General features: G+C 41.5%; 1 long non-coding RNA gene across 1 annotated transcript in view; it reads left to right on the top strand.

Moving 5' to 3' along the window:
- The window catches only part of LOC148127466 (uncharacterized), a 215509-nt gene that overhangs the window by 19613 nt on the left and 179550 nt on the right, over positions 1 to 16346 (top strand). The gene's annotated exons all lie outside the window — the stretch shown is intronic.

Consider the following 16346-nt stretch of genomic DNA (forward strand, 5'->3'; position numbering starts at 1 on the left):
TGGTCCATTATCCCCAGCCAGAGGGGGTCGTTTCGACGTCCGCGAGGGAGGCTTGCTTGCCTGGAATTGGAATGGCCGCGGATCGAGTCTCCTCCTTGCTGCAGGATTGCGGCGGGCTGTGTGTGGTAGTGGTGGTGGTGGTGGTGGGTCGCCGCCATCTTGACCGGTTTGACCTCCATGGGCTGCGCTAAAAAGGACATTGCGGGAAAGCGAGCCTGCTGTTAAATGGAAGCCCAAGCCCTCATAGCTGCTTCATCAATAGAAGATTTTTAAAAGAAGAGATTGGACAACCGTTTGTCTCAAATTGTATACAACTGTTTGAGCAGGGGGTTGGACTAGATGACTCCAAGGTCCCCTTCCAACTCTGTTCTTCTATGGTTCTGTAAGGGTCTCCCGCTTTGGCAGGGGGTTGGACTAGAAGACCTCCAATGGACCCTTCCAGCTCTATTCTGATGAATTGATTGCCAGGGGACGGAATGAAACCTGCCCGTTGCTTGGAAAGATTTGATTGTGAGAACACAACTCTGGCCGACTCACAAGGACAATACAAGCCGAAAAAAACCCACCCTGGATGCCTCAGCCTCCTCCTCCAGGACCATCCCAATGGAGCTTCAATGGACCCTCAGCAGAAGAGGGGGAGGTCATCCAAGCCTTCCCCCCCCCGCATTGTCCAGAGAACTTGGCTTTGACTCTCCAACCAGCCCCAAATCTCTTTTACACCTGCACAAACTCTGAAAATGGATTGGTTCATTCTGGAGCATCTCCATCCCTCCAGACTGAGAAGGTTGCAGCTGTTGGGATTAAGAATTTACACCCCTTCACCCCAATTCTAAACACAGGACATGACCTTCAGGACATAATAAGATTAACCCAGCACCATTGAAATAGTGAAAGTCACAAGGTTCACTACAATGCACAACCCCCCTGGAGCATCTCATTCACCAAACCTCAGAACCCTATAAAAATCCATCCACTCACTCAGCCATTTTGTCAGCCACTCCAGAAACTTTCTGCTGTCACTGAAGTTTCTGGAAACTAAATAAACAGAGACCTTCTTTCTATGCGGCCTGCCTCCATTTTATTCCCAGCGTCTTTCTCTTGGCTTGGAACCAAACATGGGTTTTCTTCCAACAACAACAAGACCTTGGGAGCCATTGGCTGCATTTTTCTTGGTTGCCAAAGCAACTCATTTTTGGAGAGAGTGCCTTGAATGTTCACATGAATTTACTGATCGTTTAGTCAACATACTAAATTTCAACCCAAATTTAAATTTTAGTAGAGTGTGCAATGGACGTTACTCAATCATTAGTCAGCCTAGTTAATTTGTTGCCAGTCAGCACAGGAAGGGGGATAAATTTATTTATTTTTATTTATATCCCACTTTTATTACTGTTCTAAATAACTCAGGCTGGCAGTATAGCTGATACTCCTTCCTCTTCCAAATTTTTCCCACAACAATCACCTTGTAAGGTGGTTTGAGTTTGAGAAAGAGGGACTGGCCCAAAGTCACCCAGCTGGCTCTCAGGGCCAAGGTGGGACTAGAACTTACTGTCTCCTGGTGGTTTGGCTCCAAGTCATCCAGCCAACTCTCATGCCTAAGGCAGGACTAGAACTCACTATCTCCTGGTGATTGATCCAAAGTCACTCACCCAGCTCTTATGCCTAAGATGAGACTAGAACTCACTGTCTCCTGGTGGTTGGCTCAAAGCCACCCAGCCAGCTTTCATGCCTAAGGCAGGACTCGAACTCCCCATCGCTTGGTTTCTAGCCTGGTGCCTTAACCCCTAGCCCAAACTGGCTCTGAGCTTGCAGATTAAAAGACCCACAGTCGTAAATCAGCTTCAGAAAGTACACATTTGTTTAAGAGGCTCCTGACTTCTGCTCCTTCTCAAATACCGGTCGGCCTGTGCCAGGGGCAGCTACTTAGCACGCAACCTTGTCACCGAATATGAGTTATTTTTAATTTGCGCCCTCAGGAAGCCAGCTGAAGTCAGCAGGTCCTATCAATACCGGTCCACTTACAGCGCCAGGTGGTGTAATGAAAATCCGATGGGAGGATTGGCGGGAGTAAATAAGTATGCCATTAAAATGAGAAAATCAAATCCCCGGACAGGTCTTTTCTCTCTCTCATTGATTCCTTTTATTACGGAAGTATTGCAGCTAAATAACATTTGTGTGAATCATTTCGATAGTGTTTTCCGCAGATTGCACGTCAATAACCCAATTGCGGCCTCGCCGTGTAAATTCATGGGTGTTCGGGATGCAGTGTTGGTCCTTTTGAGTTGACCTTCCCTGCTGTACTGAGGGGAAAGGAAGAGCTGTGGCTGATGGGTCTGGATTTCCTTGCGTGTTTGCTTGTTTGTTTATGTGATCCTCTGTCCGTCTATCTATCCATTATCTATCTATCTATCTATCTATCTATCTATCTATCTATCTATCTATCTATCTATGCTGTATCTACTGTATCTATCATATCTTTATCATCATCTCTATCTCTATGTATCATATCTCCATCATATCTCTATCTCTTATCTATATTTCTCATATCTCTATCATCTATCTATTGTATCTACTGTATCTACTGTATCTACTGTATCTACTCTGTCTGTCTGTCTGTCTATCTATATCTATCTAATCTATCTATATCATCATCTATATATATCTATAATCTCTCTCATCTATCAATATCTATCAATATCTATATATATCTACCTACCTATCTCATCTGCCTGCCTATGTGTCTTTCTGTCTGTCTGTCTATCATGTATAAATACCATCTGTCTGTCTGTCTATCTATCTATCTATCTATCTATCTATCTATCTATCTATCTATCTATCTATCTATCTATCTATCTATCATCTATCTATCTATATCATCATCTATATATATCTATAATCTCTCTATCAATATCTATATCTATAAATCTATATCTACCTACCTGTCTCATCTGCCTGCCTATGTGTCTTTCTGTCTGTCTGTCTATCATGTATAAATACCGTCTGTCTGTCTGTCCATCCATCCATCCATCCATCCATCCATCCATCCATCCATCCATCCATCCATCTATCTATCTATCTATCTATCTATCTATCTATCTATCCATCTATCTATCACGAGTATCAAACTCAAGGCCCGGGGGTCCAGCCTGGAAATATCAAAGGACCAGCCCGTGGTGCCTCTGCTGACCAAAATGGGGTCCCTGTGCTCCCCGACCCCCTGGCAGCCCATTTTAGCCTCCATGGCCTCCTGCAGCTCTGCTGTTTGGGCGTCTGTCCTGTCTCACCCCCGCCCACCCTGGCCGGCCTGCGGAGGAGAGCTCCAATGCTGAACCGGCCTTCAAAGAAATCCGGTTTGACAGCCCTGAATCTAACAGCTTTGTATTCCCTCTTCAGTGAACTCTGTGGTGGGCTTGGAGAGTGTGACTGTCCCTAAGACGGGACTAGAACTTACTCTCTCCCAGCGACCGGCCCAAAGTCACCCAGTCAGTTTTCATGCCTAGAACAAAAAAATATATCAGAAAATAAAATACAAGCTGAATGGACAAGACCTTGTAGACGACTCTCACTATGTCAAGTGCTCATCTCTGATGATCTAAATACCAGAGCCCACTGTATGTACAAAAAGGCATTAAGAGTCGTTAACCTAATTGTGATGACCCAAAGTAGGATACAAAAGCAACAAAGTCACAAAAATAGGTGAATTAATTCCTTCAACTTGGCCTCCAAGGTCCAATTATCATTGACTGGAGAAAAAACTCCCCCACAAACAGTTGCGAAAAGGAAGAACTTCTGTTCAAACTCAAAATACATATAAATTATAAATAGAAAAAACAACAACACAAACCACACTGAAGCAATTAATGAGTCAAGGCAGGAGAAGGGCTTGAAGACGTCCACAGACATTGAGATACACACACTGGGAAGGAGGCCAGAACTCAGATAAGAACTGACAGACTAGAATTATTTTCATACTTTGCTTCCAGCACTGGCCCATGCGCAGTTTGTCCTTTTAAACAGTCCTCACAGCTGCAGCCCATGAAGGGGATCAGGGCCCTTTCCTCCCCCATAGACCACGCCATTCATGTTTCTCCCTTATCTTCTCCACCCTGCGTGCCCTAGGAAGAAGAGGGGATGGGCCTGGGTCTTCCTCTGAATGCCCAGCCAGCCTGTGCCCTTCCCCAGTTTCCTCCACAACCTCTGGAGCCACACTCCCACTCCCTTTCGGCTGTTCCTCCTTTCCCTCGGAGTCGATTCTGACAGGGGCGTGACACTAATCCTGCGAAGCTTTTCCTTCAATAATATTGCACTGCTAACTAGAGCATACAAAACATTTGCTAGACCAATACTGGAATACAACTCATCAGTCTGGAACCCTCACTACATATTGGATATTAAGACAGTTGAGAAAGTCCAGAGATATTTCACGAGAAGAGTTCTCCACTCCTCTACTAGTAACAGAATACCTTATGCTGCCAGACTTGAAATTTTAGGCTTAGACAACCTAGAACTACGCCACCTTTGGTGTGATCTAAGTATAGTATATAAAATTATATATTGCAATGTCCTGCCTGTCAATGAATACTTCAGCTTCAACCATAACAACACAAGAGCACACAATAGATACAAACTCAAGGTTAATCGCACCAAACTTGATTGCAGGAAATATGACTTCAGCCACAGAGTGGTCAATGTCTGGAATCCTCTCCCTGACTCTGGGGTTTCTTCCCCAAACCCCCAAAACTTTAACCTTAGACTGTCTACTGTTGACCTCACCCCATTCGTAAGAGGTCTGTAGGGGGGCGTGCATAAGCGCACCAACGTGCCTACCGTCCCTGTCTTAACGTTCCCTTTTATTCGTATCCATTTCATGTATTCATAATCATGTTTGTACTTGCTATCTAATACCTGCTTGACAAATAAATAAATAACAATAAATACAACTCACAGACTCCTGGTGAGTTGCCCAAAGTCACTCAGATCGCTTTCATGGCTCGTTCAACCATCTTAGTAGCTGCAAAACTGAGGTTGGGAAAGTCTGGAAGACAAAATCTCCGCTCCATTGATTGGATCCTGCAACACTATCCTGGGATGTGTAGATTTGAATTCAGTAGCCACCTTAATGTATTCCCCACCCACCCCCGCACACACACACACACACACACACACACACACACACGCACAATTTCTGGCTAATGATTTTCAGGAGTCCTTCTTTCAAAAGGCAATGTGTTTTATTTCACTTTCCCCCCACCCAAAAAATGAAAAAAAACCAAGCCAGCTCTCCTTACGAATTGCTCTCCCCAGTTGTTTCCTGAGAATCAGTTGGAGGTGGGTGTTGTACTAATGGGATAACAATTATTAACAGAAAATCAAATAAATATAAACTCTGGGCTGCTGTCCAAAGCCCCCTCTGGGGTCTCGGGTGGGTTAAATTACCTTTGGTCTTTTCTAGTGCTGTAGAGGTGAACTCTGAGCTTCTTTGATTTAACTTACAAGCGTTGGTTATGAGCCTCTCGCTGGGCTTTCTCTCTTCTCTCTGTGTTGGAAGAAAGGACAAGATTTGCTCTGTTGCTTTCAAGGAGAAAGCAAATTTAACTTTAACTTATTTGTTAAACTTATGAGCTGCCCTTCTCGCTGTGGAGTGACTCTGGACAGCTCACAACGTCATAATAAAACAATACAAAACAATTAGAGCATTAGTGATAGAAGAAACTACTGTATTTATAGATGAGGAGTGAATGGGGGGAATCCTGGGCGCTCCCTGAGCTTGGGGATTTTCTTGTAGACATTTCATGACCCAACTAGGTGACCTCATCAGTGCTAGACGGGAGTGGGGTTTGTGGTGAGGAAGAGGAGAAGGAGGAGGACGACTCTGGGGCTCTTAGTGTTCTCTGAGCTTGGTTGTTTTCGCAGATGTTTCATGACCCAACTAGGTAACATCATCAGTGGTTAGAAGTTGGAAGAGGAGGAGGAGGAGGAGGAGGAGGAGGAGAAAGAGAAGGAGGCGAAAGAAGAAGAAGGAAAAAGAAGAAGTAAGAGAAATCAGAAGAAGAAGAAAAAGGAGGAGGAGAAGAAGAAGAAGGAAGAAGAAAGAAGAAGAAGGCTGAGAGGTCCTCGGTGCTCTCTGGCCTTGGTGGTTTTCTTGCACACATTTCATGACCCAACTAGGTAACATCATCAATGCTATAAGGGGGTTTGGAGAGGAAGAGGAGGAGGACTCTTGAGAGGGCTTTGGGCAGCAGCCCAGATTTCATATTTTCTATTAATAATTAATTTATTCCATTTATACACCACCCAGCTCCTGCGCCTGCTCCCCGCGAACCTCACTCCCTTCTAGCCCCGATGATGTTACCTACTTTGGTAATGAAACGTCTACAGGCAAATTACCAAGCTCAGGGAGCACCAAGGGCACCATAAATTGGAGCGTTAAAAAACCACTACGCATTAAAATCCAAACACGGAATGAACTAGCCACCCTTGTCTTTTGCAAAGGTGGAAGGGAAAAAATTCTTGCTGGTTGGATAAATGGGATTTAGGCCCGGAAAACAAAACGGTGGCGAGGCCGAATCTTTCTAGTCCTCCCTCTATGACACAAACAAATTTCCTTCTGTGCCCCTGAAAACATATTCTCTCTGTCTCTTACTTTGTCATGCTGTCTTTCTGTCTCGAGTCTCCATTGATTTGCTCAGGAGCTATCCGTCTCGTCCAGCTGGCCCTGGAATCTGGGTGAAGTGTCCATATATCTTGGCTTATCCTTTAGCCTACACTTATCTGGTTATCTACTCTGGCTATCTGTCTGTTTGCGGGAGCTGTCGAGTGATTTAACTCCTGCATCCATCACCCCAAAAGACTGGCCTGGAATATTTATTGACTTTTGCCCCTCGTGTTGGATGGCAGATGAAAATGTGATAGTGGTCGGGCCCTTTTGCCAAAAATAAATGCCTCCCAATGCTGATTTTCTGCACCTTGCAAACCAAATCCAAAGGACAATCCTTGAAAAAAAATAAATCAAAATCTATGAAGAGTTTTGTAGAAATCTGTACAGTAGGTTTGGTTGAGATCCAGGGGAGAAACCCTGTAAGTATATCAACACCACAGATACAGATACAGATTTATATCAACAATACGGATACAGAATAACAGAGTTGAAAGGGACCTTGTAGGTCATCTAGTCCAACCCCCTGCCCAAGCAGGAGACCCTACACCATTTCCAACAAATGGCAGTCCAGTCTCTTCTTGAAAGCTTCCAGTGATGAAGCTCCCACAACTTCTGAAGGCAACTTCTGTTCCATTGGTGGATTATTCTCAATTGTCAGAAAGTTTCTCCTTATTTCCAGGTTGAATCTCTCCTTGATCACTTTCCATCCATTATTCCTTGTCTGACCTTTGGGTGCTTTGGAAAATAGCTTGACCCCTTCGTCCTCCTCTCTGGGGCAGCCCCTCAAATATGGGAAGACTGCTCTCCTGTCTCGCCTGGTCCTTCTCTTCCCTAGACTAGCCAGGCCCACCTGTAGTCGTTCTTCATATGTTTTAGTGTCCAGTCCCCTAACCATCCTGGTTGCTCTTCTCTGTACTTTTTCTAGACTAGAGTCTTAATATCTTTTTTATAATGTGACCAAAACAAGATGAAGTACTCTAGGTGTGGTCTTACTAAGGCTTTATAGATTGGTATTCGTACCTCCCTTGATTGTATCCTTGTTAATACAGCTTAGGATTGCATTGGCTTTTTTGGCTGCTGCTACACACGGCTGGCTCCTATTTAGCTGGTTGTCCACTCAGACTCCAAGATCCCCCTCCCAGTTACTGCTATTGAGCCTGGTTTCACCCAGTCTATACGTGTACATAGAATTTGCTCCCCAGAGGAAAGCCAAAGAATTTGAAATAATACAATACATTTTGTAAACAAAAATGGGTGACAGATCAGTTTTTCTTGCCTAAGTGTAGGACTTTACTTTTCTCTATATTGAATTTCATTTTGTTTTTGAATTTTTGAATTTCAACAAGGAGCAGGAAGTGTCATAATTCAAAGCATTCTTTCTGTTTTGAAGGAAGGAATGAACGAAGGAAGGAAGGAAGGAAGCTTCATATTAAATGTGCTAAAAGTACTGGATTCTTTGTTGTTTTGAGGTCTGGTTACAGAAGGAAGCATTTGTTGTAGGTCTGACATCTCACTGCTTATGTTAGAACTGTAAATTGGAGGCCTAACGGAATTAATGTGAACCAGAACTCAAGATATCACCCCCACAAATAACTAATACAATCCTTGGTTGTATAAGCAGAAGCATAAAATAAAAAAATTATGTGAAGTATTTGTACCGCTTTATAAATCCTTACTAAGGCCACGCCTGGAAGGCTGCATCCAGTTTTGCTCACCACAATACAAAAAAGAGGTTGACACTCTTTCTAGAACGTGTGCAGAGAAGAGCAATAAAGATGATTAGGGGACTGGAGGCTAAAACATATGAAGAACGATTGCTGGAATTGGGTATTTAATGAAAAGGACTAAGGGTGATATGATAGCAACTTCCAAAGTTTGAGAGGCTGCCACAAAGAGGAGGGGGTTAAGCTATTCTCCAAGGCACCAGGAAGCAAGACAAGAAACAACGGATGGAAATGAATCAAGGAGAGAAGCAACCTAGAACTAAGGATAATTTTTGGGGGACAGTGGGGACATATCAATCGGTAGAAGGAGTTGCCTTTAGAAGTTTTGGGTGCTCCATCACTGGAGTCCAGGTTTGGTTGTCCCAAAGGGGCTTCTTCAAGAGGCACCTGGACTTTCTGTTTTTTCTTTGAAGATGTTTCGCTTCTCATCCAAGAAGTTTCATTCGTTCTGAAAGAAGGGAATGTCTTCATTCAGAACTGAAGAAGCTTCTGGGATGAGAAGCAAAACACCTTCAAAGAAAAACAAGAAAGTCTAGTCACCTCTTGAAAAAGCTCCACCGCTGGGTTTTTTTTAAGATGAGACTGGACAGCCATACGTCCAGAATGATTTAGGGTCTCCTGTCTGAGCAGAGGGTTGGACTAAAGACCTCCAAGATTCCTTCCGCCGCTCTTATTCTATATTCTTGATGCTCTCTTGCATAAATTTGTACCAAACTGCCTGTTCCCCATTTATTTCGCTAGAGGTCACATTTCTCTCTCCTTTGCTTGATGGGATTAAATGAACTCCTCCTGGCAGGGAAAGGAATTGGGGGGGGGTGCAGAATTCAGAAGCAGCCCAATTAACCCATTCATTAATGGTCTTTAGATGTCCAGATAAGATTTTGGGGTGCTGCCAGTTCCCCCCACACCAATATTTTTTTTTTGCTTTATTTTTGTGAAGTTGTCATTTCTGGTTTTTTTTTAATCTTCCTTTTATTGAGAGTCTGTTCTTCTACTGCAAACTGCTTTGATAGATAGATAGATAGATAGATAGATAGATAGATAGATAGATAGATAGATAGATAGATAGAGATAGATCGATAGATAGAATTCTTTTATTGGCCAAGTGTGATTGGACACACGAGGAATTTGTCTTGGTGCAAATGCTCTCAGTGCACATTAAAAAAAGATACATTAGTCAAGAATCATCAGGTACAACACTTAAAGGGTACAATAAGCAATCAAATCAGATAGATAGATAGATAGATAGAGATAGATACAGTAGATATGATAGATGATAGATAGATAGATGATATATAGATAGATGATATATAGAAAGGAAGGAAGGAAGGAAGGAAGGAAGGAAGGAAGGAAGGAAGGAAGAAAGAAAGAAAGAAAGAAAGAGAAAGAAAGAAAGAAAGAAAGAATAGAATTCTTTTTATTGGCCAAGTGTGATTGGACACACAAGGGATTTGTCTTGATGCAAATACTCTCAGTGCACATTAAAAAAAGATACATTAGTCAAGAATCATCAGGTACAACACTTAAAGGGTACAATAAGCAATCAAATCAGATAGATAGAGATAGAGATAGATACAGTAGATATGATAGATAGATATAGAAAGAAAGAAGGAAGGAAAGAAAGAAAGAACGAAAGAAAGAGAAAAAGAGGAAGAAAGAATAGAATTCTTTATTAACCAAGTGTGATTGGACACACGAGGAATTTGTCTTGATGCAAATGCTCTCAGTGCACATTAAAAAAAGATACATTAGTCAAGAATCATCAGGTACAACACTTAAAGGGTACAATAAGCAATCAAATCAGATAGATAGATAGATAGATAGAGATAGATACAGTAGATATGATAGATGATAGATAGATAGATGATATATAGATAGATGATATATAGAAAGGAAGGAAGGAAGGAAGGAAGGAAGGAAGGAAGGAAGGAAGGAAGGAAGGAAGAAAGAAAGAAAGAAAGAAAGAAAGAGAAAGAAAGAAAGAATAGAATTCTTTTATTGGCCAAGTGTGATTGGACACACAAGGAATTTGTCTTGATGCAAATACTCTCAGTGCACATTAAAAAAAAGATACATTAGTCAAGAATCATCAGGTACAACACTTAAAGGGTACAATAAGCAATCAAATCAGATAGATAGAGATAGAGATAGATACAGTAGATATGATAGATAGATATAGAAAGAAAGAAGGAAGGAAAGAAAGAAAGAACGAAAGAAAGAGAAAAAGAGGAAGAAAGAATAGAATTCTTTATTAACCAAGTGTGATTGGACACACGAGGAATTTGTCTTGATGCAAATGCTCTCAGTGCACATTAAAAAAAAGATACATTAGTCAAGAATCATCAGGTACAACACTTAAAGGGTACAATAAGCAATCAAATCAGATAGATAGATAGATAGATAGAGATAGATACAGTAGATATGATAGATGATAGATAGATAGATGATATATAGATAGATGATATATAGAAAGGAAGGAAGGAAGGAAGGAAGGAAGGAAGGAAGGAAGGAAGGAAGGAAGAAAGAAAGAAAGAAAGAAAGAAAGAAAGAAAGAAAGAAAGAGAAAGAAAGAAAGAAAGAATAGAATTCTTTTATTGGCCAAGTGTGATTGGACACACAAGGAATTTGTCTTGATGCAAATACTCTCAGTGCACATTAAAAAAAGATACATTAGTCAAGAATCATCAGGTACAACACTTAAAGGGTACAATAAGCAATCAAATCAGATAGATAGAGATAGAGATAGATACAGTAGATATGATAGATAGATATAGAAAGAAAGAAGGAAGGAAAGAAAGAAAGAACGAAAGAAAGAGAAAAAGAGGAAGAAAGAATAGAATTCTTTATTAACCAAGTGTGATTGGACACACAAGGAATTTGTCTTGGTGCAAATGCTCTCAGTGCACATTAAAAAAAGATACATTCGTCAAGAGTTGAGAATCATCAGGCACAACAACAATAGTCATAGGGCACAATTAGTATAGGGTACAACAACAATTGATAATTTCATTTATGTGGAAATATACAGTAAAAGAACAAGGATCTGAGGAATAAAGGAGACGGAAAGGCAGTGTGTCAAATACAGGCAATCCTTGACTTACGTCTTTTCTTTTAGTGACTGTTCGAAGTTAAGATGGCACTGGAAAAAGCGACTTATGACTGTTTTTCACAGTTATGGTTGCAGCATCTCCGTGGTCACGTGATCAAAAATTAGATGCTTGGCAACGGATTCATATTTATGACGTTACGTGATCCCTCTTTGCGAACTTCTGACAAGCAATGTCTATGGGGAAGACCGTGTTAATAACTTCAGTGCTTCATTTAACGACGGCGTCAAGAAAACCCGTAAAACAGGGCAAAACTCACTTAACAACTGTAGCAACAGAAGTTTTGGGTTCAGTTGTGATCGTAAGTTGAGGACTACCTGTATTTATGACAGATGCAGTGACCCCGGGCCCCCTTTTGACCAGCAGAGTCAATGGTCAAGCCAGGTTGACTTAATGACCGTGTTACTAACGTAAACACTGCAGTGATTCACTTAACAACTGGGGCGGAAAAGCTGGGAAAACAGGACAAAATTCACTTAACAGCTGTCTTGCTTAATGGCAGAAATTTGGGGCTCCATTGTCTTAAGGCGAGGACTATCTGTAGACCCCAGATTTGTTGTTCTGGAGGGTCTGGGAGTTCAGATATAGTTTCTCTCTCCGTATTTTATTTTCCCAGTTGGGGACATGGCTCTGAGGTTTGTCCCCAGGGCAGGGGTTGGATTCTACCTGATTGGACCGGTTCTATAGAACCGGTTGTTACGGTTCTGCGCAGTTCGGAGAATTGGCAAATCATGTCACTGGCTGGCCCTGCCTCTCCGGGAGAGTTCTGACCCACTCACTCCTTACCTGGCATGCGAGCCATCCAACTTGCCTGCGTTTGGTAAGTTGCTATTTTTCTTCCACCCCCGACCATCATCTGTTCTGCTGTGCTGGGAGGTTTAGATTAGCTAGAAAGCAGGAAATTGTTGGATTTCTTGCTTTCTAGCTAACCTAAAAGCAGAGCTGAACCTTCCTTAGGACCGAAGCTTCCACTTTTCAGTGCAGACTCAGGTAGCCGATGGCAGAAAGGTAGATCTCTGAGTGAATCTGTGATTCTGCGAGCAACTCAATCTGTCTGCCTGCTTTGCCTGATTTTGGGTAAAAGTTGCTCTTTTTAAAAAAATAAAAAATTCAATATTTACATACATGGTGTGTTGTGAGTTAATTTTGTGAATTTTCTTGCTAGCAAATTTTATGGGTTTACTTGCAAGCAAATTTTATGTGACAGACTCAGGTAGCCGATGGCAGAAAGAATGAATGAATCTGAATGAATCTGGGATGAATCTGGGATTCTGTGAGCAACTCAATCTGTCTGCCTGCTTTGCCTGATTTTGGGTAAAAGTTGCTCTTTTTTAAAATAAAAAATTCAATATTTAAATATTTATAATATTTACATACAAGCCACACCCACCATCACATGACCACCAAGCCACGCCCAGTCAGCAAGCCATGCCCAGCCAGTCACATGACCATCAAGCCACACCCACAAATTAGGCCATGCCCACAGAACCGGTTGTTAAGAAATTTGAATCCCACCCCTGGCCCAATGCCATAATCTCACAACACTTTGCAAAATAGCTTCTATTGCCTTTGTTTGTTCATTTTCACAAGTGATTGAAAGATTTCAAAGCAGATCAGAGGAAGAATTTTAAAGTAATCTACATCACACATTAAAATATTGGTATTCCTTAAACTTATCACCACCACCGGACCAGAACTTCTGTTGCCAAGCAAGGCAGGTGTTAAGTAAATTGTATTCAATTTTCCAACGATTTTTGGGGGGCCACGGTTGTTCAGTGAATCACTGCAGTCATTAAGTGAATCATGCAGTCGTTAAGCGAATCTGGCTCCTCCCCCCATTGACTTTGCTTGCCGGAAGTTGGCTTTGAAGGTCGCAAATGACGATCACGTGACTCTGGAGGATGCCGCAATTGTAAAAAAATGCATGCTCCTTTGCCAAAAGTGCCCAGATTTTGACCATGGGGGTGTGGCGCCGGTTGTAAATGCGAGGACCGGTTGCAAGTCCCTTTTCTCAGGGTTGTTGTAACTTCAAACAGTTGCTAAATGGACAATTGTAAGTAGAGAACTAGAAAGTCATCAGCAACCGGAGGACACACAAGCAGCTTGTATAATAAGACCTCCAGACAGGCATGAGAATGTGTGTTGCCCCAAAAAATGTTAGGCTGGGCTGGTCTTTTCAGAGGTTGGTTTTCCTTGATGGATTGATTTGATTTTTATCCCACCTTTATTATCGCTTGGTTTCTTTTTTTCACTCCAAACTGATTTTTAGTTTTTTAATTCAATTTAAGTATTTTATTTTATTTATTTTATTTTACTATTCCATTCCATTTCATTCCATATTCTATTCGATCAGGGATGGGATACGACAGGGTTAACTACCGGTTCGGGTTTTAGGAGCTTCCCTGCACTGCTGCAAGCGCACCTGTAAATCGTCATCAGCAGCTGCGTGCAAAGAAGCAGCCTTTGAAACAGCCCTCTTTTCCTGCTTTTTAAACGGCAGCTGTGCCGCGCAAAGCAGCTGAGATTGAAAAAGCAGGAAATAACGGTCAAGTAAGACCCCGGGCGGGCGTGTGAGCCAAAACAGCAGCAGACATAAAATCGGTTCTATGTCTGCTGCTCTTCAGAGCTACCGGTTCTACAGAGGTGAACATAACCGGTAGAAACCCACCCCTGTATTATATTCTGTTCTATTATATTCTGTTCTGTTCTATTCTATATGCTATTCTATTCTACATTCCATTCCATTCCTATTCTATATTCTACATTCTATTCTATTCTATTCTATTCTATTCTATTCTATTCTATTCTATTCTATTCTATTCCTGTTCTGTTCCATTCCATTCGATTCTATTCCTATTCTATTCCAATCTCTATATTCTATTCTGTTCTGTTCTGTTCTATACTATTCTATTCTATTCTATTCTATTCTATTCTATTCTATTCTATTCTATTCTACATTCTATTCTACATTCTATTCATATTCTATTCTATTCCATTTCTATTGTATATTGTATATTCTCTTCTATATTCTTTTCATATTCTATTCTTATTCTATTCTATTCTATTCTATTCTATTCTAGTCTAGTCTAGTCTAGTCTAGTCTATTCTTGTCTATTCTAGTCTCTATATTCTATTCTGTTCTGTTCTATTCTATATTCTGTTCTGTTCTATTCTATTCTATTCTATTCTATTCTATTCTATTCTATTCTATATTCTATTCTATTCTATTTTCTATTCTATTTTCTATTCTGTTCCTATTCTATTCTATATTCTATCTTCTATATTCTGTTCTGTTCTATTCTATATTCTATTCTATTCCTTTTCTGTTCTATTTTCTATTCCATTCCATTCCATTCCATTCCATTCTATTATTTTAATTTGATTTCGTATTTTTTCACTGCCCCTTTCCTCATGCTCTGGTCGGCGTAGAGTAAAATAACTAAAATTAACATCTTATTGTCAGAATAATTGTACCAACCCACCTGTTTCCCCTCAGAATTAATCTAAGTTCTGGAATCATAAAAATCACCCTGGAACAGGTTCTCTGCGGGCTGTCAAAAAGCGTGCTGTTTGGCATTTTAGGGTCTCTAACCACTGGGCTCTTCGTGAGCTCTTGCCCCTCCCCAAACCTTTGAAGAAGAGCTTTATCCAGAATGTTATAGACTATTGGAGTCTCCTGCTGGGGGCGGGGGGGGAGGGAGAGGTGGGGGTTGGACTAGAACAGCGATCGCCAACCGGTGGGCTGCGAGAAAATTTTGGTGGGCCGCAGAGAAATGTCACCCCCCAGAGCACCCCCCCCCAAAGCAATTAATCCAGGCTGTGCAGGAACACAAGGCGGCGCCGCCCACATGGCCCGCGGGAACCCTCCCCACCCGCTCACTCCTTACCCGGTAAATTTGCCTGCTAAATTGCTATTTTTTCCGACCATCAACTGCTCTGCTGTGCCGGGAGATTTAGATTAGCAGGAAATGGTTAGATTTCTTGCTTTCTAGCTAGTCTTTAGATCTTCGGCTCTGCTTTTAAGCAGAGCCAAACCTCCCTTAGGACGAAGGTTCTATTATTCAGTGCAGACTCAGGGCAAGCAAATTTTATGTGACAGACTGAGCTAGCCGATGGCAGATAGATAGATCTCTGAATGAATCTGTGATCCTGTGAGCAACTCAATCTGCCTGCCTGCTTTGCCTGATTTTGGGTAAAAGTTGCTCTTTTTTAATAAAAAATTCAATATTTACATACATGGTGTGTTGTGAGTTAATTTTGTGAGTTTGCTTGCCAGCAAATTTTTATGTGACAGACTCAGGCAGCCGATGGCAGAAGGATAGATCTCTGAATAAATCTGTGATTCTGTGAGCAACTCAATCTGCCTGCCTGCTTTGCCTGATTTTGGGTAAAAGTTGCTCTTTTTTAATAAAAAAAATCAATATTTATATAAATACTTATAATATTTACATACAATCAGTCACATGACCACCAAGCCACACCCACAAATTAGGCCACGTCCACAGGACCGCTTAGTGGTCCCTGGGATTTAAAATTATGAGTTTGGTGGTCCCTGAGGTCCAAAAGGTTGGCGATCCCTGGGGACTAGAAGACCTCCAAGGTCCCTCCGGACTCTATTTCTCTTATTGACTGATATTTTGTTCAATTCCACAAAGTCCTTTGAAAAAGAAAAAAAAGCAAATTAAATTGCCACCAAAAACCTTTGGGAAGACCATTCCAGAACCTGGTGTGTGTGTGTGTGTTTGTGTGTGTGAATCCATTTTCTAATTGTTGAGATATTTTCCACGGTTGTTTATTCCCTAGGAAAACAGCAGATTTTGTGTCTGTTACTTTTATAGGATCCAATGCTTGCTTGTT

This window comes from Pseudonaja textilis, chromosome 2, assembly GCF_049901715.1.
Source record: "Pseudonaja textilis isolate UNSWEBS1 chromosome 2, rPseTex1.2, whole genome shotgun sequence".
In the NCBI taxonomy this organism is placed as follows: Eukaryota; Metazoa; Chordata; class Lepidosauria; order Squamata; family Elapidae; genus Pseudonaja; species Pseudonaja textilis.